Genomic DNA, 24476 nt, shown 5'->3' with positions numbered 1-24476 from the left:
AACTTCAAGCTTAGTTTTGTTACACATTTCTTGGAAAGTTGTCTTCTGCAGCTTTCCCTCTTTCTTAAAAATAGTTAGGACAACTCATAACAATTAACATAGTAGATCAAAGATGTCACAGTGTAAAATGTGTACCCAGAGCTGTAGGCATGCCAGGAGGGAGGATGGGAATAATGCGCGTAAATAAGCAGGAATTCTGGCCACACCCTGTAAACCATTATTCTTCAGAGCTTTTTCTAAAAAAAAGGCATTTTACAGAATCAGCTTTTATGCAATTCACCTTCAAACTTCTTTTCTTGGCAGAGAATTAGCAAAGTGAGATTAAATGAGATTATAATAATAATAATATTAATTAAAATAACATCCAGATGCACTAAAATGCACCTAGTAAGTACAACAACAGTAACTTTCTTGTGTGAAAGATTTTACACACGAGCAGCATGGCAGTACTCAAACCGAAATTTTAATTGTTTTACAAATAGTTTTCATTTAAAAGGAAATATATTGATCTGTACTCCTATATCAAAATAAAACTATATCTTAAGTGATATACAAAAAGGGATTTACACTCTCCAATATGTAGCTGTGTTTTGGCAGTACAGTTATGGATGATTACAAGTCTCTCGAATGTACTAATGTGTTACATCACTTATCAGCTTAGCTCATATTTTAGATTTACATAATATTTGTCTTTTTCTGTTGCTATCCTTTTATTTTTCAGAGATGGTCTTTGTTGCAGGAATAATTCAGAAACAACGTTAGTTGATGATAGGCAACATTTTGGGGAAAAAATACATTCCTTGTAATTATAAAATACTTTGAACCCCTACTCATTTTTTATAATTCCAAGTGAGCTGAAGAGGACTTGCATGAGTATCAGTAAGAAAAATGCTGAGGAAAAAAATCAAATTAAAACCATATGAAGAGGTTTGGTTCCATTACTTATGCTACAACTGGGAAAAGGTGCCTGAAGTTTTTAATGATGGAGGAAGAGGAGGATTTGGAGTCACAGCACCATTCTTTTGTGAAGAAGATAAATTCCAAACTGGAACATATAAGGAGATACATAAAGTGCTTGGTAAGATGTCAGCTGGGATGCTAGGACTCAGTTCTGACCATGTTCAAGTCAGAGAAGATCTGGAAAATGACAGAAGAAATGATAAAATGTCTCATGTAGTTTAAAATATGGTGGAAAACCCCAACCAAGTAAAGAAATCAGTGAGGACTCACAAGGCTGTAATGGATCCTCGCCAGGGCAAGCACAGGTCGAGGTGTTCTCTGTCCCCCCATTTCTGCTATGACTTAAACCACCACAGAAAGCAAATATGTTCAGGAACACCTTGTACTCAGGACGCTGGCATAGCTTTTGAAGAAAACTTCCCAGTGAAAGCCTTCAGGAAATTTCCACTGCATATTCATATGACTTGTTTTGGGACACTTAATGTCTTTATTATGGGGAAATTTTCCCACAGGGAGGTCACCACCACAGTACTGGTTTTCTCTCCTGGACTGGTGCTTCTGCACCTTTCAGGTGCAGTGGAACTGTAATAGCTGGAGCCAGTTGAAGGAGGATGAAAGAAATGACAACAAATTTATGTTTTTAAAAATAAAGATAAAAATAAATATAAGTCAAGCAGTTCCAAGTGAAAGGGGCTTAGAGCATTGCTGGTCTGGCATCTGTTAGATCCAAGCAGGCTGCCCATCACTGAAATGAAAGGCTCAGTTCCACACCAAACATCCAGGAAATGTGTCCTGACCTGTGTGTTTATTCCTACTCTTAAATGTCAAATATAGATGCTCTTCTCAATGGTCACTACCAGAAGAAATAGAAAATAGAGCAAAGCAAAGCAAAGCAAGGTTGAATAGTGAAACACTCTGCAAAAAGTGAAGCTCATTCATTTGCAATCAGCTACAAAAATTGATGTAACAATGGGCAATGATATTTTGCATAAACTAATCTAGTTAACATTCTTCTTTTTGTCTGCTGGAATAGAAAAAGTTTTGGTTCAAAATAGAGCTGACAAAGTGCATTTAACATCAGAAATCAACTTGTTGAAGCCAATGGGACCTTTCTCAGTGCTGGCTTGCATCCCTTGTAGTTAATATTTGTGCATTGTGTCCTTACAAAGCAATTTTATTTGAATAAAAGCAACTTTTATTTAAACTTTTTATCTAATGGATGCTGATTCCCATTTCACTGAGCTTCTACATTTTAATTCCCTAAAACCTTAGTGTGAAATCACATTTACTGGAGGAGGGGCAGGGCAGCCAACGTGGTATGGATCAATTTTCAGGCAGCTGAAAACTGAAAGTCCCCTTTGAGCCAATGCAGATGTACAGGCAGGGGGTTTGAAATAATTCTGGGCCAAAGTGTACTCTCTCTGTCCATCCTGCACTATCTTTTCTTATCTTTTTTTTTTTTTTTTTCCTTAAGTAAGGCATTTCCCAAGTCTAGTATGCACATGTAACTAAGTACTCTTTGAGGACCTATAGGTAAAACATGTAATGCATCTTTCTATAGTATTAAGTTTAAGCTCACTGGGGTTGTCTGTGAGCTAGTTAGGCAGTCCCTGGATTGATACGGGACTGTTTCAAATGATGGTGTCCCCAGCAGCCTCCAGGCAGGCCTGGCAGCTGGATCATTGTAGCCGCATCCCCAGCACGATGCTCCTTCCCTCCCAACAGGCAAGGGATGTGCTGATGCTCTGCATCCAGCTCAAGACATGGATCAAGGGATCAAGGATGCACAACAGAGTCAAAACCACTCTTTAGGAGCTGTGTGAGCAGGCAATGGAGTCTTTTGCATGCTCACAGCCTTTTTTTAACCGCAATTCAAAGAAAGAGTTTACCTTTTTCTTTCATTGCAATGCAGATAATTTTTAAAACCAAGTCAACAGACAAATGTTTTTCACTCACATTCCATTCTTCCCCAGTTTTATTTGAAAGAACAAATTCATCCTGCTGGGAATCAAATGGGATAAGGAAAAAAAGCAAAGGCATGGAGGATTTTAAAAGTATAATTTCTTTTTAGTCCAAAGACTGTATGGCTTTTGACCCCATCTCTTATCATGGAAGTAGTGGGTTAAAAAAAAAGGCTGGATGGAAAAATCCAGCATGTTTTTTATTGAATCGCACTACTGACACTTGGGGCTGGTTGTGCTTCAGGCTGTCCATATCTGGAGCTAAGATTAGGCTAAGTTCTTAGTTTATAAGGAACTCTTTTCCCCTCTGAGGAAGCTCATGCCAAATTCTGTTCTGCTACATGCGCATGGCAAATTTCTCTCTTCCCAAATATCATCAATGTTTAACCCATGCCTTTGATTGTGTAAAATGTTCCTACTCACATGCTTTGCTGTCTGTCCAATGTCTCATTCTAGCTCTGCAGCTGAGCCATTCCTTTATCAAGGACCTGAATAGCAACTGAGGCTTCTGCCCTGCAAGGGAGGAGAATGAAGAAATCACTCATTGAGCAGAGGACACAGCTAGTGTTTATTGCAGGAAGATGGGGATGGTCACACAATCATCCCTGACTGACACAGCCTAATCCATGAGTCATACAAGCTTGGTCACACAAGCAACAATAGGAAAAATTTTGGGGCTGTAGGACTGTTATGAAGTTATGGCATGTATGTTCTCTCCAGTGCACATGCTGGGTTTGATTTTTATCTTTCCTTTAATGGTTAATTTGACACCTTTTCCCCTTGCTGAGAAATTCCTGCTGGAGGCAATTCCCCAGTTCGGCTTGTCTCAGTAGCCAGCAGTGTTTGTTAAACACAGCCTCTGTCCCTGCAAGCTCTGCCTTTGATATAAAGCAACACATCATGATGCTGTAGAATTGCTTGAGAAGTCTGTAAGGAGTTGAATCTAAAGGTATTAAGGACTGTTTTTGTAGCACTGTTTATAGTCTAAGGAAGCATCTTGGTTTTCCCTTAATTATCATGGTCTCTGTCTAAACACTATGAAGTGAATGAGATGATATTTTTGTCCTAAGAGTGAATAAAATTCATTTACATGGCTACGTCTTCTGAAATTAGAGATTATTCTTGCATCAAGGCAGTGTCAGTGTTACAGTCAGATCTTAGCTGATAGAGAGAGATATTTTGACTCTTATCAATCCCAAATAAAGCAAAACTCCAGGAATCCCTGATTTCTTTATGGAAATATGATGATACTTAGCTAGGCCCAGAATGTTAAACAAATAAGTCACTCCTTTAAATCTGTCCATACCAATCTCCACATTCTCATGGATTAATTCACTTTCTTCATTGTATCTTGATACCTCCCCTGTATCTTCCCTTAATTTTTGGAATGTTTCCTTTCTTTTATGCATTACTTCTATTTTTTGAAATACCTCAAAAAAAGAAGGGATATTGCGCTGTATCTAACCAGGTGGCAGATCTGAGGGTCTTACTGAGCCAGTAAAGTGAGAAAATATCACAAAATCCTAAAAATGCCCAGCTAGAACCTACAAATTTCCTAGCATGCAATGCAGTTTTAAGTCCTCCCCTCACAGAGGCTTTTGTCCTGTGATGTGCTACCTACAGCAAGCAGGAGTTGTTTCACTTCGGAAAAATTGACCATGCAGTATGCCTCGCTTTGCACTGGAGAAATGCCACATGTCTGCTCTGCTGCAGTCTCAAGCTCTTTAAGGCAATTTCCATGCTCCACCATGTTTTTCCCAGGGATGAGATCCTGAATCAGCTCAATAAAATGAAGAACATGCAAAATTTCTGTGTGATTATGCTTGGGCTGCTTGTTAAATGCAGTAGATGTGTCCCTGCTCACACAGAAATGGCTTGTACTGCTAAAACACCCCACACAGACACTGCTTTGGAGCTTGGATAGTCATCAGTGCTTGGATCTGTCTCATGGATGGCTATGTGGGATACACTGAAAGGGCTTCTAAACACTGGAATGGAATTCCCAGTGAGGTGGTGGAGTTCCCATCCCCGGAGTGTCTAAGAAAAACCCGGACGTGGCACTCAGTGCTCTGGTTTAGTTGACATAGTGGTATTTGGCCCCAGGTTGGACTGGAGGACCTTGGAGGTCTTTCCCAACCTCAGTGATTCTGTGACTCTGTGATTCTTTCTATAGGGCTGATCTATTCTTCTATTCTTCTAGCTGCTGTGCAGGCCACTAGCACTGACCCCTTTTTCCAAAAAATTCCACCTCCTTGTGCTCTGCACTTGTGACTTTGCGTGTATAACACAAGGGCTGGGGTTCCATCTAAAGGTTTAACACATCACCTACCCTTTTATAACAGGAGTTCTGGGGTTTGTAGGAAAAAAAAGCTGAGTAGTAGCATGTAGTAAGTGGCAGGCCGACAAGAAAACAAAGAAGGGATGGAAGAGCTGGTTGGAAAACTAAATAGAACTGAAAAGAACAAAAATAGCTGCAGAGGAATTTAGAGAAACAATGATAACACTTCTTGCAATCTGGGGCTATAAAATCATGTCAACATGCAGAGGAAGGTAATAAGACATAGTTTTACCTCTTCTACAATGGCCTGAGGCACAATCACTTTTGTAATTATTTACCCTGCAACCTACTCAGGCCAGTTGTTAAAATTATGAGTCATCCTCTCTACTCAAAATTGCACCCAGAGTCCAGCTCTGACATGCAGTCATAGTCTTTTACCATTTTTACCAGTGCTCCCAGATTATCATGAACATTTGGTGCTGATACTGGATGTTTCCAAATCTCAAGTGAGATGTTGGTTTTGCTACTGTATTTTAACAAAAAAAAAAAAAAAAATCAAAACAAAACCAAAAAACCCCAAAACCATACAAAAACAAAACAAAAAACCAAACAAACTCCAACAAACAAACAAACAAAAAAACCCTCAAAAACCAACACACCATCCCAAAAAACAACCAAAAAACCTCCAAACAAACAAAAAAAAACCCACAACAAACCCCCACAACAGTTTTGTTTCTGTGAAACAAAGAAGCAAACAAAAATATTTCAGTAATATTTTCCATGAGGAAAAGTTTATACTACTGAAATTTCTATTTAAAAGATTATTTTGCTCTTGCAACTTTTGTACTCTGAAGGATTCTGTTTTTAAGGTCCACTTAAAACCGCAAAAGTTATCACTTAGATTAATCTGGAACAGATACTAAAGCAGTGTTCAGTCACTATTTTAAGAAAAAAGTCCTGAAAACTTAAATGAGAACAACATGCTACTATAATACTTGCCTGATATTTATGAATTTATTGCAAAAAAATTAATTAACAGATTTTTACCCAGTATGAAAATGTTAACACCCTTTGATGACTGTGTTCTGGCTTGGTGCAGTGGAAATGATGCAGGAAATCTGATCCTGAATATTTTGTAATAGCTTCTCCTGAAGGAGACCCATGCTATTGGGCATTCCTAAGGATTCAAGCTAAAAGTCCACTTTGCAAACATGAATTAAGCACTGGAGCTCTTTCATTCTGGATGGATATGACTGAGACAACACAAGCAGAAAACTTTGAGAGATCACATTTTAGCACTGAAGGGATCCACAAATGTTCCTTTCTTGTTTTGCTGTCAAAAGCCAAAATAATTTTTTTTCTTTATTAATTTTTTTTTTTGGTTACTCCGTTGTGCCTGCCAATGTCATACACAGGGTAGGCAAGACTAACATTTGGTATCAGAGGTTAGCATAACAAGAGTGGAAAAGCACACTTCAGCTCCCAGGGAAGTAGATAAACATTCTGTTCCCTCACTGGCGGCTGCCTGCTCTGCTGGGAAATATCCGTGCTTTTGTTCTGGGTTAGTGGAGGAAAGACACAGAGCAAAAAGGCATTTTTCTTCCACTAGATATTAGTGTGAGAGTCTTCTGGCTTGGTGAGTATGAAGGAGGTTTTACTGATCCTTTCACTGCTCTGTGAACAGCACAGAGGTAAAATGATGCCTTCATCAAATTTTAGGCAGTCCAGAAGCTCTCTTTGTGCTCCAAAGTTAAAACCCACTAAGAATAAAATTGCTTTACACCCAGCTGAAAACCAAGTCAATAAAACTGGCCAACCCAATGCAATTTCTTGCTTATATTATACCTCCTCTTCATTACTAGAGGGATACAGAAGAGACTGCAGCATAAATTGGATTCTCGCCTTGTACTACTTGTCTGAATTTCAATGAAAACCACTGCATTTTTATTCAGGAAGGAAAAAAAGTTTTTTCCAAGCTTTTTTGTTTGTTCACTGGGGAAAGAAAAAAAAAAGAAATAAAATAAATTAAAATAAAAAGCTAGATAAATAGTAATATATTAGTTATCTTAAAACATTAAATATATTTTAAGCAGTGTTGTCTCTTCTGTGTTTGTTTCTTAATAATCAGTCTCTCCTTCTCCCTTTTAATCTACAATATTCCTGGGAGTTGTGGTTCTCACAATACGAGGTTCCTATGCAGGCCAAACTCATCACATTGATCATATTTAAATCCGTGATCAGCAAAAATGTTGGTGACAGATATCAGAGGGGTAAACTGTACCTCAGTTCAGTACTCAAAAGTCTTAAAAGCATAATGAATGATGATTTTCTGCTGCTACTTTCTCGTTATATGAATGAGAAATGTTTTGTCTCTTTAAAGAAATGTAAAGCAAATTTTACTAGTATCAACTTCATAAAGTCAAATACTATATTAAAATGTTACAAATAGTACTTCTGATTAATTTCTCCACATAAATTTATTTGTATTCTATTTTAGCAGCAGTTCCAAAATTTTGGGAGTTTTACACTTAAAACATTTGGCAGTTTCTGAATACTATTAATAACTTTACAATTTGAATCTTACTATTTGCCTTTTTTTTGTCCTCCTTTAAAATTGGATGCTTTCTTTTTCCTTAGCCTGCAGATCTTTGCATTCCATTCCTTGAAGCTTTTGCCTTTATCTTTCTAGAGGTTTTTCTCCCCCTTCTAATTAAAACAAAATGACAAAACCTCAAGAGAGTGCTTGGAGGCACTAGAAGATGTTTTAGAAAGGTGCTAAGCTGTTTTAGATCAACAGCAGCTGTTTCTTTTGCTTCAGTGCAGCTACAAGAATTTATAGCATTAAAATTTACATATTTTTGCTTGTGCTCCTTGAATAAACTGGCTAAGCTTTTCCCTCCCTAAACGCAACACCAAAATTTTACACAGAAATTATTTCTTTGTGAGAATTGAAGTGAGGATTCAGTTTAAAGTGTATTGATTTATTACAGGTGAGGATATTTGTTTTTCCAGCATGCTGACCTCTGAACCCCTTTTCCTTGGTATTCCCATGATTTTTGTCTTCTTTTAGTGCTGAGCAGGAGAGCTTAAAAAATTACCTGGCAACTTTCAAAGGTCTATTTCTATTTCTATTTATTTCTATTTCTATTTCTATTTCTATTTCTATTTCTATTTCTATTTCTATTTCTATTTCTATTTCTATTTCTATTTCTATTTCTATTTCTATTTCTATTTCTATTTCTATTTCTATCATGCCTTCCAGCAGCTGTTTGACCCTCAACAAGTATTTATATCTTTTAAAACACTGATTTTTATAGAGAGTACTCATAGGCAGCTTATACATGTATACATCTCACTTGAGATTACAGCAAATATATCTATTGATGTATGTAACATATATACAGGGTTATTAAAGGTAACTGTGCTTAAATCTAACTATTTCTTCTGCCTATAATGCTTATATTCTTGACTTTTCCCTGCACATTACCCATGCCTTAAGTCCACTGATCAATGTGGGGTAATGAAATGCAAACATTCCAATTTTAAAAGCTAAGACACAGTTAAATAATCTACAGCACATTATTCCATGGGAAGGCTAAATTAGAAACTGAGAGAAGCTGGGAAGTGTCATGGGATGGACAAAGGGAGGAGGTAACATCGAGTGGTTGATCTCTGCTGCCATTGGGGATGGTGCCAAAGCTCTCAATATATTCCTGGCGGATTCCTGCAGCACCTCCGAATTTCACCCAGCATCAGAGATGAACGTGATCCAAGTGAATTAAAGAGGAACATACCACCCCCTGGCTGGCTAGCAGCTGGCAGGAGTCCCGTCCATTGACTCAGCTGCAGCCCCGTGAGCAGGTTGGACTCGGAGCATTGCGCTGTTGTTGTTGGCACAGGGACGGAGCGGGAGCAGCAAGCACTCTATGTAATCACTGCTTCCACCCCGGATTGGATTTCGATAAACAAACTACAGGCCCAGTTTTCCACGGGGGTCACTTCAGTCCTCTGTGGGGGTCACTTCACTCAGCTGCTGCTCTGGCTGTAGGAAGGTCCCTTGCCCCATTGAACCAGGGGTTTGCAGTAGTGAAATCACAACCAAACACTTCAGATTTAACGGAAGGGCTCATCATCCTGGAGGATCAGCTCCCGCAGCAGCCAAAGTCAATCAAAGATCAAAACCCAGGTTACTTCCAAAGGAGTGTCTGGATTTTCACCAGCATAGCCAAGAGAGGAGCTCAACACTCTTTGGAGAGACTCTTCAATATGTCTATGAGTGCCTAAGGTTAAAGACAGTGTAGGAACAAACAAACTGTGGGAAATGGTCTCTGAGGTTCTCTGTGGAAGCTCTGAGCAACTTGATCCTCTCCCTTGCCAAAAAAAGAGCTCAAGACTGTCCCAGCCCCTTATCCATGTGGCTGTAATCCTGAGACTGTGTGATTCTGACATGACAAGAAGAAATGACCTTAGGCTGCACTGGAGGAGGTTCAGGTTGGACACCAGGGGGAATTTCTTCCTAGGAAGGATTGATAAACATTGGAAGGAAGGTGGTAGAGTCCTCATCCCCGGAGGTGTCCAAGGAACACCCAGATGTGGCACTCAGTGCTGTGGTCTGGTTAACACAGTGGGGATCAGTCACAGGCTGGGCTCAATGACCTTGGAATTCTTTCCCAACCTCACTGATCCCATAATTCTGTGTTTGAAGGTGAGTCCCCAGCACTTTTTTCCCGTAGGAAAAAGGAGAAGCTAAGTCATCCTTCAAGGAAGGCTTTTAAGTCATCCTTCAAGGAAGGCTTTTTCTCTGTAAGAAAAGACAGCACAGGTTTCTTCAGGTTTGATTCCTTGATCACAAATTCCCAAGCAAAATTTAACAAAAGGCACTCCAAGGTCATTCATGGTCAACCTGATGTGCAGAAGTGGATTTCCAAATTTTGATCTGTGTTATTCTGCCTACCTTCTCCTACCTATAAAGTCAATCCTTAAAGCCTTTTTTTTTTCCCCAGAAAAACAACACATAAGCAATATTTTTGCTGTAAATACATGAACTATGACTATTAATAAATGTAAGTATTAATTACTTTTAAATCCACATATTTGTAAATGTAAAGGGATTAATACTGCATTGATATTATTACATTTTTTAAATAAACACATTTATTACATAAAAATACATTTAATTAATATCTATGCATTCATGCATTATTTCTTTTATAGATATATATTCTTTCTCTGTCTACTCTGCTATCTTTTTGTGTGGTTAACGAGTGCAGAAACCTATTTGTGTTAATTTACCCTATATCCACAGTCCCTAAATCCTGGATCCTAACTCAGTCTCAAAACACTCTGTTTAAATTCCTAATACTATACTGATTTGCAGCAGAGGATGTCTCTTACTGCATACCTTAATTAAAACAAAAACCCTAAAAACAAAACAATAAAACCAACCAAACGAAACCAAAACAAGAAAAATCCAATCTCCTCACAAAAAAAAAAAATCCTTCAATAAAGACCCCAAACTAAATAAAAATAAAAAACATGGAGAAAAGCTGATGTTTCCATGTTAATTTTAAAGAAAAAATGATGGACTCAATAATACGAGAAAAATAGAAAAATTCAAAGCAAGTTGTCTGGATTTCCATGTCCAGGGAGCTGAAGGATACTTAATCCTTTATTTCTCCAATCTTTTTTAAAACAAAAGCAAAAAGCCCAAACCACTAAAGAGTGAGACATATCAAATGTGATTTGGAATTATGCTAAAATGATGACCAAGAATGGGGTAAAATATCACAATGTTACCATGGTGCATCTCATCTTTCAGGCCTCAGAACATGGGAAAATAGGTTATTAAACTAATTTTTTTCCAGATTGGGGGTCTTAGTCTTGTTTTCATAGAAGACTTCAATCTGTCTGATAATTTCATACCAGTGTGAGGTTTATGTGTATTGCTACTAAGTTGTGATATCCTGTATTTTTTTGTCCAAATCTGTGATATCCTCTCCCAGTCCATCTCAAAAAGAAAGATTTAGATAATAAAAATGTTATTAAGATTTTTTTCTCTTCTGTAATTACTGACCTTGTCAAAGAAAAGTATTTAAAATCCTTTCTCTTTAAATTGTAAACTGAGTTTAAATGCCTGTTTTTACATGCCTATTGTTTTTAGCAACTTTCTTTAAGTTCTTTAGACTGGTTTGGTTTTTTTCCCACTCCTGTACTTTAGAAAGTTATGTAAATTAATTGTGAATTAAGATATTCTTAAATTCATCTTCCTGCTATAACAGGTACCCAGCTTACCACAGAAAGAGAAATCAGCAGAGCTATGACAATAGAAGGGCAATTCCCATTCCCCTTTTTACAGAAAGAGTGTCAAATCTCCTTGTTCTGTACCTGCAGAGGAGGTTCATTTTGTGTCTTCCTTCATTTTATACTCAAACACACACAGACAAATCTTGGCTCTAATATTTTGAGAAAAAAATGGAGAATATTGGAGGCCCAAATAAGTCAAGATGGAGATTAATATCTTGGTGTTTTTAAAAACCCATACAAAGCAGATTAAATTTCTTACTGTCCTGTTTGTGAGCTTGGCCTCATAAAAAGTTAGGCTTAATTTGAAAACATATCTGATTATATTTTTCTAAGGGTTTCAGTTTCCATCAGTCTTAAAATGGATTGTACTTTTTATTTCCATTGAACTGTCAGTGCGTGATGGTTAACTGGATTTCTAAATGTGTTACTGAACAAGTCTGGGGATGTTCTTGAGGACAGACATATCTTGTCAGAAAGTCTTTCTGAAATATGTTTTATCCAGAAAAAACTTCTGTTTTCCATTATTTGAGCTCAAATTTGGACGTTTTTGAATTTTTCGTCAACTTTGCAGGGCTGGGTCCTTGGACATGCACAAATTCTAAGCTACAGTGACAAGCACATGGAGCAGCATCCAGGTTAGGAAAGAAATGTGGCATTAAAATTCCCCACACAGGAATTGCTGTCTGTTGTTCAACAGCCAGCCATGAGAACATTTCATTTCACATTAATGTGTAAAGGGATGATGGGGGTGAAGGGAGAGTCCTCCATGGCATTTTTTTCCATGGGGCTGGGAAATGGGATATGGGAATGAAGGTTAAAGCTGAGACTCCCAAGCTGAGGGCCGGCCTAGAGATGACACGCTTAATGTGAGGCATTCTTCTTGGTGGGAAGACTTTGCCACACATTCTGGAGAGGCTTGAGCTGGCATTGGGACTTGGAAATATCATAGCCCCCTGCACTTTGAGAGGGTACTTAAATTGACACATTGGCTCCCTTCCAGGAATATTACAGCATATTAGTAGAAAGGCAAGGATTTCCTTTCTAAGAAGTCATTGTAATTTTTTGTAATTCAAAACGTAGCCAAAAATGGGCACAAAGTTGCAGTGTATGGGTGCAGCCCTTTATGACTCAGTTTTTCATGCTGTATCCAAACAGAGGGACAGCCTGCTGTCACAACATGCTGGACTTTTTATCCAAGTCTCCCTATTTCTCTTGTCATAACATCCTGGACTGAAGGAGATGTTTGAAAGCCATTGCCAGCTGAGCCTCTCCTATTGCTGGTGTGTCATCCCTGGTCCCCTCCACCCAGGAGTCAGGGGAAGCCTGCAGGTATCCACCTTTCTCCCTGACATCTTCACTACTGCTAACATCAGTTCTCACCACTGATTTCTGCCTACACGGGAGATGAGCTCAGGCAGCCCATAAATTTATGCTTCAGTGATTTCCTCTGCTTTATAATTAGACTCCCATTCATTAAAAAAATCAAATGCATGTGCTGTCTGCTGGCTCAGGAGTGGCAAAGCAGGTACGTGGAAATCTCTCTGCCCTGCTCCCACAGCCAGGCTGCAGGGTCCCAGCAAACAGGAGGCATCCAGGGATTTGCTCTGAGGGGAGCTGCTCCAACAATTCAGCACAAGATACCAAACCTGCAGACTCATTACTGGTGTGATGCTTTCACCTTTCCATGAACTACCGGTGGTTTAGGCAGTTGTGGTGCAAAAGATGAAGTCATCACCATCTAGCTGCAGGAATTACCTTTCCAAATGGGAGTTAACAGAAGGGACAGTATTTACTCCCTGGCACAAAGCTCATTTGGTGAAGAAATGCCAGGATACCAGAGAAAGAAAGGAGCAGAGCATTCTTATACACACATTACATATTTACAGAAAGGTTTAAACAGTGGCAGGAATATTATCAATAATTTTGCTCTTCTGACCACATCTGTGGGAAGCTGACACTTTACATAGATTCTGCTGATATTTGAATAACATCTCTAGTCATTTGAACAGTGTCCAATAATTTCTTGGGTCAAGAAGCAGTTCGATCATTCTTAACTGAAAAATGTAACAGTACCACTTTCATGGGACCCCGTAGTCCCTGATGCAAATTCTGCATTCTGAATTTTCACAGCTTCCAGAGGGACTGGGTTTTGAATATTCTCAGTTTAGTAACCTGGTGACACCATGACAGTGCTTTTTCTAAATACCTCCAAACCATTCCTGATAGAAGAATGGCTCACAGGATTAAGAATAATCAGAGAATTATGACAACAGAAAGCTCCTGCCAAACCCCTTGAGGCACTGTACAGTGTGGTTAGAAACAAACTGAAAGACAGTTAAACCACTTCATAACAAGCTCTTAAATCAAGCTGATAAAAGCAATTAAATAAACAGCAGGAAGGGAGAAGAGTAATTAAACTGAAGGAAATAACTGGCACAAGAACACATGGATATAACCTAGAAGGAATATATCTAGGCTGAAAATTTGTTAAGCATTCTGAAGTCCTCAAGACAGAGATTTTTGCAGCCGTTGCTCAGCAGGAGTAAAGGAGAAGTGAGACTATAATCTGAGCAGATTTTAAGGTAGAGTTCCATGGATTTTTTACTAGGATTGTTCAATATTTCCTGAGACTGCAGTAGTTAGGGCTTGGTGACCCTGTGAAATCCTGTTCTCTCTCCTAGGATTCTAAAGAGAGGGGAAAAAAAAAAAAAGAAAAAAAAAGAAAAAAGCCAGGTGAAAAGTGCTCCAGAAGACAGGAATGAGAGTAGAAGTGTGTATAAATAACCAAATGTAGGGCTCAGAGCAGGGACCAGGCTCTGCTCCAGGGCCCAGCAATGGCACCAGAGGAACGGGCAGGGACTGAGGCCAGGAGGTTCCACCTGGGCAGGAGGCAGAACTTCTGTCCTGGGCAGTGACCGAGGACTGAACAGATTGACCAGAGAGGGTGTGGAGTCTCCTCACTGGGGATATTCCAGACCCCTCTGGACACAATCCTGTGCCCTGTGCTGTGGGATGGCCCTGCTGGAGCAGGGAGGTGGGACCAGCTGATCCAACCTCATCCATTCCATTATTCCTGTGGGATGGGGCAGTTTTGCCAGCCAGGCATAAATGTTCCTGGAAGAACTGCTTGGAAAAGAGACCCACATTGCTCTGAATCCACTGCTACCACTGTGTTGTGTCCCAGCTTGTTGGAAACTCTTCATCTCCCTGAAGGTTAAGCCCTCCCGAATTCCATCCTTGGGAAGCTCAGAGGGGCAACCCTGCCTATCAGCCATTATCTTCCTCTTTACTCAGCTCTAATGCTGCAGATCTGCCTATTTCAATTTAATGGCTGCTCTGTGCATCTCACTTCCCTCCCACATCACTCTGCAGAGCTCTCCTCAGCTCCTTCATGTGATCCATTTTCTCTCAGTTGAAAGTCTCCTATAAGAGACTTATTTATTGATATTCTTAGTCTGCTAATTGTCCATCTTCTCCTGGTGGGGTGTTCAATTAGCCTGAATCTTAAGATTACATTTTTCCCCACATTCCCCCATCCTCCTTTTTCCTTCTGTGCCCTCCTCTTCTCCTCTCCTCTGCCCTGTCTCATCTTTCAGGAAGCAATATATTGTGCCCTCCATTTACATTTCTGGCTTCTGGCCCATTTGGAAACTGAAATCCCCATTAGAAACAGAGACATAAATGATTAAACAAACCTTAAAACAGGACCAGGGTGTAGGAAAGCAATTAAATAGTCCATAAACACTGTAAAGCTCTAATGAAACTGTCACCTTGTTGAGTTAGTGGCTCGTGGAAGGTGCTGCCCAGGGAAGAGTTCAATCCTGGCATTTGGCCATGGGCAGAAATTCCTGCTGGCTTGCTTGTCTGAAGCTGGAGGAACTCTCTGGCCAGCATCACTGTGGGCACGTGTGGGGCTCAGATCTCTTCGTTAACCTGATTTCCTGCCACAAAACAGCCAAAGTTCTTCTGGAGCTGTAAAGATTCACTTTTCCACAGGAGGGCTGTTGAGGGAAGAGGTACATTGTGTTGCTCTATACAAATTGCATTTTAAAGAAGAGGCTTTACATGCCTCAAAACAATAAAATCACTGCTTGACATTCTAAGCAAATGGAAGACATCTCGATAAAATACTCTGGAGATTTAGGCCTAATTTGTCTTTTCTGCTTTTAATTTTGTGGGGCATGTTATTGTCTGAGTTATTAGACCCCATCTTGGACTGCATGCTTTTCAGGGATCGAGTGATTTTTAAAAATATTGAACAGATAATCGATCTTAAGACATGATATAACATAACCTCATAACAGCATCAAATCATGGTTTGCTCTGGCAGTTTTAACCCTTTTCTAATCGCCGCTGATGAAGACCAGGGACCAGATTATGACTGAAAACCCCAAACCTGTGCTCAGCCTGTTCCAGTAGCACCAGAATTGTGCAACTCTGACTGCATCAGGGCAAAACTTGAATCTACAAAAACTGAAAAGATAAAAATTCATTTAAATCAGATGTTTTATACTAAATGGAGGACAAAATTGGTCTGTTATACAATTTCTGGTGCTTCTCTATACTTATTTTTCTTCCTAATATTATATGCTTAAATTAACACTTTTACTAATTTCTATTTAAACCAGAGTAAAAACTGCTTGACTTTCCTGCTTCTTTTAGTCTTTTTTGTCCCCCCAAACGAAAACCTTCAAGGTAGAGTGCAAGTGGTAAATGTAAAATGCAAAACAAACAGAGAAAAAGAGAAAAGTATCAGAAACTCAGTTATTGAAATACTTTTTTCAACAGTCACAAAGAAAATAAGAGGACTGACTTCCTAATCAAATGATATTTCATTGCAAGTTTGTTTGTAAGGAAATTACACCAATAATTGGGAAACAAGTATTTATCCAAGGTGTATCTCTGGAAGACCTTGGATATCTCTGGATAGCCCAGCCAAAATGTCCTTGTGTGAGTAGAGATAAATCACTGCATAAGTGCTTGCAAGGATTTGTACCTTTGCAAGTGTGAAATGAACATATGAAGTCAGTGAGGTTTGATGTGTTATCTTTTAAGGTGTTTTTCACAAACTAAAGGAATAAATGTTAATGAATGTGACATTTTCTGAATAAGTAAGAGCCTGGGAACTAGTTTCTAACACTAATTATAGTCAATCAATTTTTTAAAAATTACATTTCTTTTTCCTTTCATCTATTGCTTCTTGGTGTATTTTTGATCTTTTGTGTTTCCAACTGCTTTTCAAGAACCTTTAAAAGAGACTTGGTTTGTTTCTAAATGGATTTTTTTTTTAATTTAAGTTTCTTCTGTTCCTTATTTCATATTCCTATCTCATTTGGCCAGCTCTAGCTCACCCAGACTTCAGAGGTCATCTGGGGAATGGCTGCCAAGCCATGTCACATCACCTAGAATGGGACATGCAACCAAATTCTTCCCATGCCTATCCACTCCCACAAACACGCATTTTTTTCTTTTAGGCATAGCTGCAAGAGGCTGCTTTTATGCCAGCAGAGATTCCCTGTGCTAAAATGGAGTTTGTTCAGAATGATTTTTACAGTGCCAGCAGCATCAAACAACCTGAGCCATTTCCAGCATCTTTCTTTAGTTTATTTGTTTTTATTTTTAAATGTCTTAGTTTTCCTCCCAGTTTTGCACATGGATTTTGTGTCTGCAGCTGTTTAAAATGGTATTTTTTCAGGCACAAAATGAACTTGCTGATCCTTAGATCCCACTTTTTTCAGGAAACTGAGTTCTACTTATATAAGCCCCTGTTAGTTTTTTGTCCCCAAAAGATTTCTTACTTTTAATTGTGTACAGTGACACAAAAAAATACCAGATTCCTTACTTTTACAATATATAATAAATTTTTTATTATAATAAAATAAATTATTTTTAATAATAAAATAATGAAATTTTATAATAAATCGATGCTGAACATGTGGCACATCCCCTATCAAAAAGTGTTTTGATGGTTTGGCATAGCAATGACTTTTCATTTGCTACCTGTCTGAAATACAGCCCATAAAATGGTGTACTGAATTTCTGGTGTATCACTGTTAATAGTAACTTTATCTACTGAGGAAGCAATTTCCTGAACCACAACTTTATCTTGCAATAAAAATTTATTGGTGCTCCTTCTATTGCAGGATGATTTAACCTGCTCTAATAATCCTCTGATGACAGATACATAATCAGACAAGAGAGTTTTATCTGTTAAGATATTTTCATACAGTTTTTCATGTTAGTTTTAAATTAAATCTATAAAAGGATAGAGGTTATTCCTGAACAAATAAAATGCACTCTTTCTAAAACTACGTAATCAATCTTCAAGCATCAGTTAAGACTAGAAGTTGGATTTTGGTTAACAGACATTAGATGATTCATATTAATGAAATTAATTAATGATGTGATAGGGTAGATTAAAGATCTGTCTTGCTTAGTATACAGGGAAAGAATTAAGAATGTGGATGTGCACAGTAATCTGTATTCTGAGTTATTTAATGATCATACACAAAACCTTCCACATCTGGAGCTTGTACCTGTTTGATGGTGTTTAATATCTGCCTGGTGTCCAGAAATTTCTCTTGCAGTATTTTAAGTGTGTTTATACATTTAGTGTACATTATCTTCTGGAATAATGAAATGAAAAAGAATTTCCTATTTTTCATTTGAATGCTGTGTGTGGTATTCCTGAATTCGTGTTCTACAAGAAATAATGAATGATCATTCCTCAGCCACTCCATACAAATAATTTGCTACTTTACAGCTTTACATCCATCATAGCTGTCTTCAGATATCCAAGCTGATGAGCTGGAGCGTGTTCAGTCTTACAACACCTAGAAGACTTTTTCTGACTATCCTTGCCAGCCTTTTCCAGACCTGTCCTAGTCCTTGTGGAGCTCCTCCTCAGAAGTCTATCAGATACACCCACAGTGGCAAAAATTAAGGTTTCTGTTTCCTTTCTTCCTTCTCAGTGCTCTCTGATGCTGTCAAAGCTCAGTGCCACCCAGGAATCTCACCTGGAGCAGGGAACACCAGTCACACCAGACACCTCATGAGGTTCACCAAGACCAAGCTGGTGCTGCACTTGGGTAGGGGAGAGTCCAGAAGAGGGCACGAAGTTGGTAAGAGCTGAGAAAGTTGGGGCTGCTCCCCATTCTTCATGAGCATGGTTATTTTTTAAATGGTTATTTTTACCCATGTGGAACTAAGAGCAAAAAAAAAAGATGAAATGAGTAATCAGTGTATCAGAGATCTGTATCTCCTTTCCTGGTATTTGGTGGCATGGCAGGAACACAAGGAAAAGAAAATGACAGAGGCCTGACATTTGCTTGAACTGGTCCTGCCACGTGGCTCTTGCACACTGAGAGACTTTGTGTGGAGGAACAACATGATACAAGTTTCCAGAAGTGCTAAGAAATAAGCACCAAAAAGCAGTGTAATTTTCACTCACAGAATTATTGCCTTTGTGCAGTTCAGGAGGCTGCAGGGAGTAAAAGGATGGTTTCTTGTTTCGGTCTTTTGCCTCTGGCAAAACATTCCTCTATTAATTCATTGCTGTTTAAAAAGTGGTTTGACTTCCTTGGATGAAAGGCATGACATAAGTGCTTGGTATTAGATGATTATTATTAATTTTTATTCATTTCAGGCCAAGGACCTATTACAGGCCTCATAAAGTTTAGCATTTCAGCTTTTGTACTTTGAATTTAAAAAGGGAAGGGAAGGGAAGGGAAGGGAAGGGAAGGGAAGGGAAGGGAAGGGAAGGGAAGGGAAGGGAAGGGAAGGGAAGGGAAGAAGAAAAGAAAAGAAAAGAAAAGAAAAGAAAAGAAAAGAAAAGAAAAGAAAAGAAAAGAAAAGAAAAGAAAAGAAAAGAAAAGAAAAGAAAAGAAAAGAAAAGAAAAGAAAAGAAAAGAAAAGAAAAGAAAAGAAAAGAAAAGAAAAGAAAAGAAAAGAAAAGAAAAGAAAAGAAAAGAAAAGAAAAGAAAAGAAAAGAAAAAGAAAAGAAAAGAAAAGAAAAGAAAAGAAAAGAAAAGAAAAGAAAAGAAAAGAAAAGAAAAGAAAAGAAAAGAAAAGAAAAGGAAAAAGAAAAGAAAAGAAAAGAAAAGAAAAGAAAAGAAAAGAAAAGAAAAGAAAAGAAAAGAAAAGAAAAGAAAAGAAAAGAAAAGAAAAGAAAAGAAAAGAAAAGAAAAGAAAAGAAAAGGAAAAGAAAAGGAAAAGAGAAAAGAAAAGAAAAGAAAAGGAAAAGAGAAAAGAAAAGAAAAGAAAAGAAAAGAAAAGAAAAGAAAAGAAAAGAAAAGAAAAGAAAAGAAAAGAAAAGAAAAGAAAAGAAAAGAAAAGAAAAGAAAAGAAAAGAAAAGAAAAGAAAAGAAAAGAAAAGAAAAGAAAAGAAAAGAGAAAAGAAAAGAAAAAAGAAAAGAAAAGAAAAGAAAAGAAAAGGAGGCAGCTCAATCTCTGTAAGATTACAGAGCTGTCTACTATGTATTCCTCAGATAATTTATATTTAAAGGAAAAAACAGAAACAGAAACCAAAGTTTCTGGGGAAAAAATTATTGTTTTTTAAGAAAGAGGTCACTACTTGTAAGATTTTTCACTGCTCTAAATTGATGCAATCCCAATGATTTTGTTTGGGTAGTCTATGGTTAACATTTTCACATTCAAACTCTAAGTTAATAAAATTTTCCATGGTACTCCAAATAAACCTTTATTTGGAGGCTTGAAGGCTATTGTGTATGTAACACAGACAGGCACTCAGAACCTGGTCATGTGCAGGAATAAAGTTATGGGAACACATTTAAAAAGTCCAGGCCAGCATCTTTGTTCTTGTAAATGATCTTACCTGTTTGGAAGAGAGTGAGGTTATGCTGACTTGGGTCAAGTGAGTTAATAAAGCTGTCAATGTTAGAAACAATTTATTCACCAAATTATTACAAAACTGAAAAATTAAAGAATCAGAAAAGTGATTAAAAGATATCATGGCTTCAGACTTCCTGTTACATCATTATATCTTCAACTAGCAAAATTGTTGTCATCCAATTCCCCTTTTTTAGCTGATGAAAGAAATTTTTCCCTGTCAGAGATGGTCCAGACCCTAAACCATCTCTGCTGGACCCCCTGGACTATATTCAATTTGTTGCTGACTGGATTTTTTTTGCATCCAACTAGAGAAACTCATTTTCTCTTCAGGCAGAAAGTACTTTCATTTTAGGGCATCAGTGGCATTTTTTGTCCTTTGGCTTCTGAATCAAAATCTAGCTTCTGAACTTTCAAGAAGAGTCATTCTTATAAGACACACAATGCAGCAATACAGCACTGTTAATCCTATTTGTTTGGCAATGCCTTAACTTATTTTACATCCTGCAGGAAAAACTGCAGTCAGCCTTGTCCGAGGAAGTTGCAAGGGAATGCTAATTTTAGAAACCTTTTTCCCCAGGCAAGCTTTCTAGGTAAGGTGGGCAGCTCTAGTGAATTGCCAAAACCAAGTACAGGGCAAACTGAGCCCACAAAAAAAACAGCTTTGGCTGCACTCACACCCTGCTTTTGGGTTTTTGGTGGTGTTTTTTTTGTTTTCTTTTTTTTCTTTTTTTTCTTTTTTTTTTTGACTAACCAAAGAAAAAAAAAAATTACTACAAACTTTTAAAAAGCAACTCCTACATCACTGTGCCTAAGAAGAGTTTTGATTACACTCAACTTTCACTTTAAACATGCATTTGGTAAATATGTATAAGTGTAATGTTTAATTCACTGAATAAACCCTCTGTCCCCCAAATTCAGTGTGTGGGTCCTAAATCCTGCAAACCCAAGGTTTGCTGAGACCATCCCCTCATCATCCACTGAACTAAATCATCTAATCAACTAATCATCCACTCATTGTCCTCTTGCTTATGTCTCCAAGGCAAATTCTCAATCTTAAAACATTTCTTGTTACTGTATATAGTTCTTAAACAGTCCAAATTTTATAATCCAGGGGCAGGTTTGGGTTTTTTTTTCTGGTTTGATTATGAATACAGACCAACCCACTGAGAACTAGAGGCAGTCTCAGTTCCATATTTCCAATGTTCTTATAGTTATCAGAGTAAACATTCATCACGCTATGTACAGTATTGTGGCCAAAGTTTTCTTTTCACACAATGAATGGGTTACGCTTAAACTGCACGTAGAAGTTTTCCAAGGAGAGTGAATCCTAAACAGGTTTTCCCCAGGAAGAAGTGAAAATGCAAAAACAAGAGTTTGTGGCAAAGAGTTTTAATCTTCCAACACAGTCAGGACCTCTTTGTTGTTCAGTAAGTCGGTAGTAAATTCAGAATAATACCTTACAATACCTGTGGTATTATAGACCTCACCCAGTTTTCACATGACCCACTGTTTTAAATCAGATGTAGTGCCCCTGAAGTTAATCCAATGACTTTCCTAGCCTATAGAGGATGATCAAAGCTAAAACTTCCAGAAGTTAGAGTCCATCCCATCCTACAGGCTTGTCTGAATTCTTTAATTCTTTAATCTCATAAAGTACAGTTATGATTTCTTGGTTATATTTACGAGGAAAATTCTGGGCATGCTATATTCAAATTGGGAATAGAAATCTTAGACAAGGAAAAAAATATTAATAAAAAGCATTGCACAGAGTCACTGGGAATGCTTGAATATTTGAATATTTGTATGAGAAGAGCTATTAATATTTCTGGCATGTCTTATGATGTTATGAAGAAAACGTCTTACAACCTGTGTTTGGAGAGATCTTACAGTCAGATGTCTGCTGATGTTATGTTAGTTTTTTCAGTGCATTTTGTGCCTTATTTCCAATCAGACTCATTCAGTTTCCTGTAGATGTGACTCTGGCACCTCTCCTTTTGCCTTTCTTCACAAATTGTATATCAAATTTGACTGACAGTCCTCTTCAACTCCTCTCTCAGACATTACTGAGAGAAGGAAGGAAAATATTGCCACTTTTCAGCACCTTCCAATTTACACCAATCAGGATCACTGCATTGCTTCCTTGTGGCAGCCTTTATTTCTTGAATGAAATTTTCTCTTGTATTATACAGAGAAACAATAGGACTGGGGTGGGGTAGCTCATAATTTGAGCTCCTGTCTAGTGCTTAATGCAAGTAATCAGGACATCAGTAACAGCACTGGTGAAAGCTGGTAAAATGCTCCAAATTATCTAAATTTTGACTGATTTTTCAAGAGCAGAAAAATCAATGGGAGAAAATATTTTTAACCAATCACACATTTGCCTGTATTTCATATTTCATTTCTGAAAATGTAGAAAAGCCTGGAAAATTACTGCAAACCTCCACCATTGCTTTAAGCTACTATGGATATTTTATTGTCTGATAACAGAAGTTAACGCTTGAAAAACATAGAATTTCTGTGGCCTCAACACAATTTCCTTAACTTGCCATATGCAGTTTCTCTTCTCACTGTCACTTTTCTTCTATGCTTAGGACCTTTCTTCAGGGTTGATAACTCAGCCTCTACTGGGTATGTGAAAAATTCAGGTTTTGTTCCAATCCAGTTTGCAGGGTAGAATGAAAGGATTCAGGCAAAAGAAGTGCCAAGAAATGTGTGCCAAAACACAACAGGAGCCCCCTGTGATGACTGTGAACTCAGACATCAATGTTTTACGTGGAAAATCCACATTCTTTGCTTGCTCTGTGTGCTATTCGTGAGTAGCCAACACCCATGGCTGGTACTTAGCTATAAAACAACACTGTGGACATCTCAGTGCCAGTAATTCTATCACTTTCTACATGGCCACAGACTTCTCTATTCCTGTAATACTCCTGTCTCAGCTCCCCCTCTCTGTGCTATCAAAATGTTTTCTCACACTGTTGCTCAAACTAAGGGAAAAGGGGGGAAGAAGGCAGGGAAACCCGGCTATCCAATAGAAATACATATTTGGAGGTACGAAACATAACTGATATACTAAAGTAACCAACTGTTATAAATCATAGGAAGGGCTCCGGGGCTACAGCCAACCATAACTCCCAGAGAAAAGAAAATTCTCGAAACCTGGGAGGAGAAAAGGAGTGATTGACTGAGCCCAAGGAGGAAACAACTTTCACTTTATAAGAGAAACCAGGGGAGGAGCAGTTTCATTTCCATAGCAACCTAACTGACAGGGTCCTGGGAAAGGAAGAAACCATTTAATACAGAAAATGGGGGAGCAAACTAACAAACTTAAGAACACACCACAGCAGGTACCTGTAACTCCAGGTTCTGTCCTTGGCTCTCTGGATTGACAAGGTACTACTGAGCTACATGTACTGTTTTCCTAAGTCTGAGGACTGTCTTCAGTTGGGTCTTTCACTTGGCTGAACATGTTGTCAGAACCTATTAAACATGAACTGTTAAGAACCAGCATAAAAGCCAAACTCTGTTTGCAGAAATCTGGACTCAGCTTAGGGGTAATGAATTTCCACTTAAGGGTGTAGTTGTGGCTTGTGTTAAAGTGGAAATTTACTACAGAAAAACATGAGGAAGATGAAAGTCATCTTGTAAACAATGCTGTTAATGATTCATAGGTCGGCTTTTGCTAGATAGTTTTATGAAATAGTTGTTTGAAACAGTAACATAGCTGGCATCACACAGAGCAGCAGACCACATGAAATCTTAGCTCCAGTCTATTAAGACTGTGAGTCAGAGAAGTTTGTGCAATGTGAGGGCTTCTTCTGAAATTTCTAGGCATCTGCCTCCCTGCCTCATTACAGCTTCTGAAAATTGCTTAAAGAAGCAATGACATAAAACTAGAGCAGTATTTTGAAGAGACAGAAATTTTGCCTGACAAAGGGAAAACATTAAGTGAAATTTACTGGCAAATTAAAAAGGAAAATTTGCATGCCACAGTGGAACAATAAATATTGTTAGACATTAGAGAAGAAGTCCATTAAGTAACATTTTAGCAAGAAAAAAAAAAGAATCATGTGAGAGAGTCTATACAAAGCATAGGAAGTGGTTTCTTCAGTGCTTGTGAGCTT

General features: G+C 38.1%; 1 protein-coding gene and 1 long non-coding RNA gene across 5 annotated transcripts in view; one reads left to right on the top strand and one right to left on the bottom strand.

Moving 5' to 3' along the window:
* NTF3 (neurotrophin 3) overlaps positions 1-3415 on the bottom strand; it is a 57287-nt gene extending 53872 nt beyond the window's left edge. Inside the window, exon 1 of the mRNA XM_005492415.4 lies at positions 3345-3415. The gene's annotated coding sequence lies outside the window, so the exon portion shown is untranslated. The remainder of the gene's footprint in view (positions 1-3344) is intronic.
* The window catches only part of LOC102073894 (uncharacterized), a 126283-nt gene that overhangs the window by 64260 nt on the left and 37547 nt on the right, over positions 1-24476 (top strand). For 3 of the 4 annotated variants that reach the window (XR_012579969.1, XR_012579965.1, XR_012579967.1), the window contains exon 5: positions 18474-18623. This is a non-coding gene — a long non-coding RNA (uncharacterized LOC102073894). Of the gene's footprint in view, positions 1-18473; positions 19165-24476 lie in introns of those variants that run through there. The other variant, XR_012579964.1, reaches the window with a different exon arrangement.

The sequence above is a fragment of the Zonotrichia albicollis genome, chromosome 4 (assembly GCF_047830755.1).
Source record: "Zonotrichia albicollis isolate bZonAlb1 chromosome 4, bZonAlb1.hap1, whole genome shotgun sequence".
Taxonomy (NCBI): domain Eukaryota; kingdom Metazoa; phylum Chordata; class Aves; order Passeriformes; family Passerellidae; genus Zonotrichia; species Zonotrichia albicollis.
The sequence above is the reverse complement of the archived record's forward strand: the minus strand, read 5'-3'. Positions and strand labels throughout refer to the sequence as shown.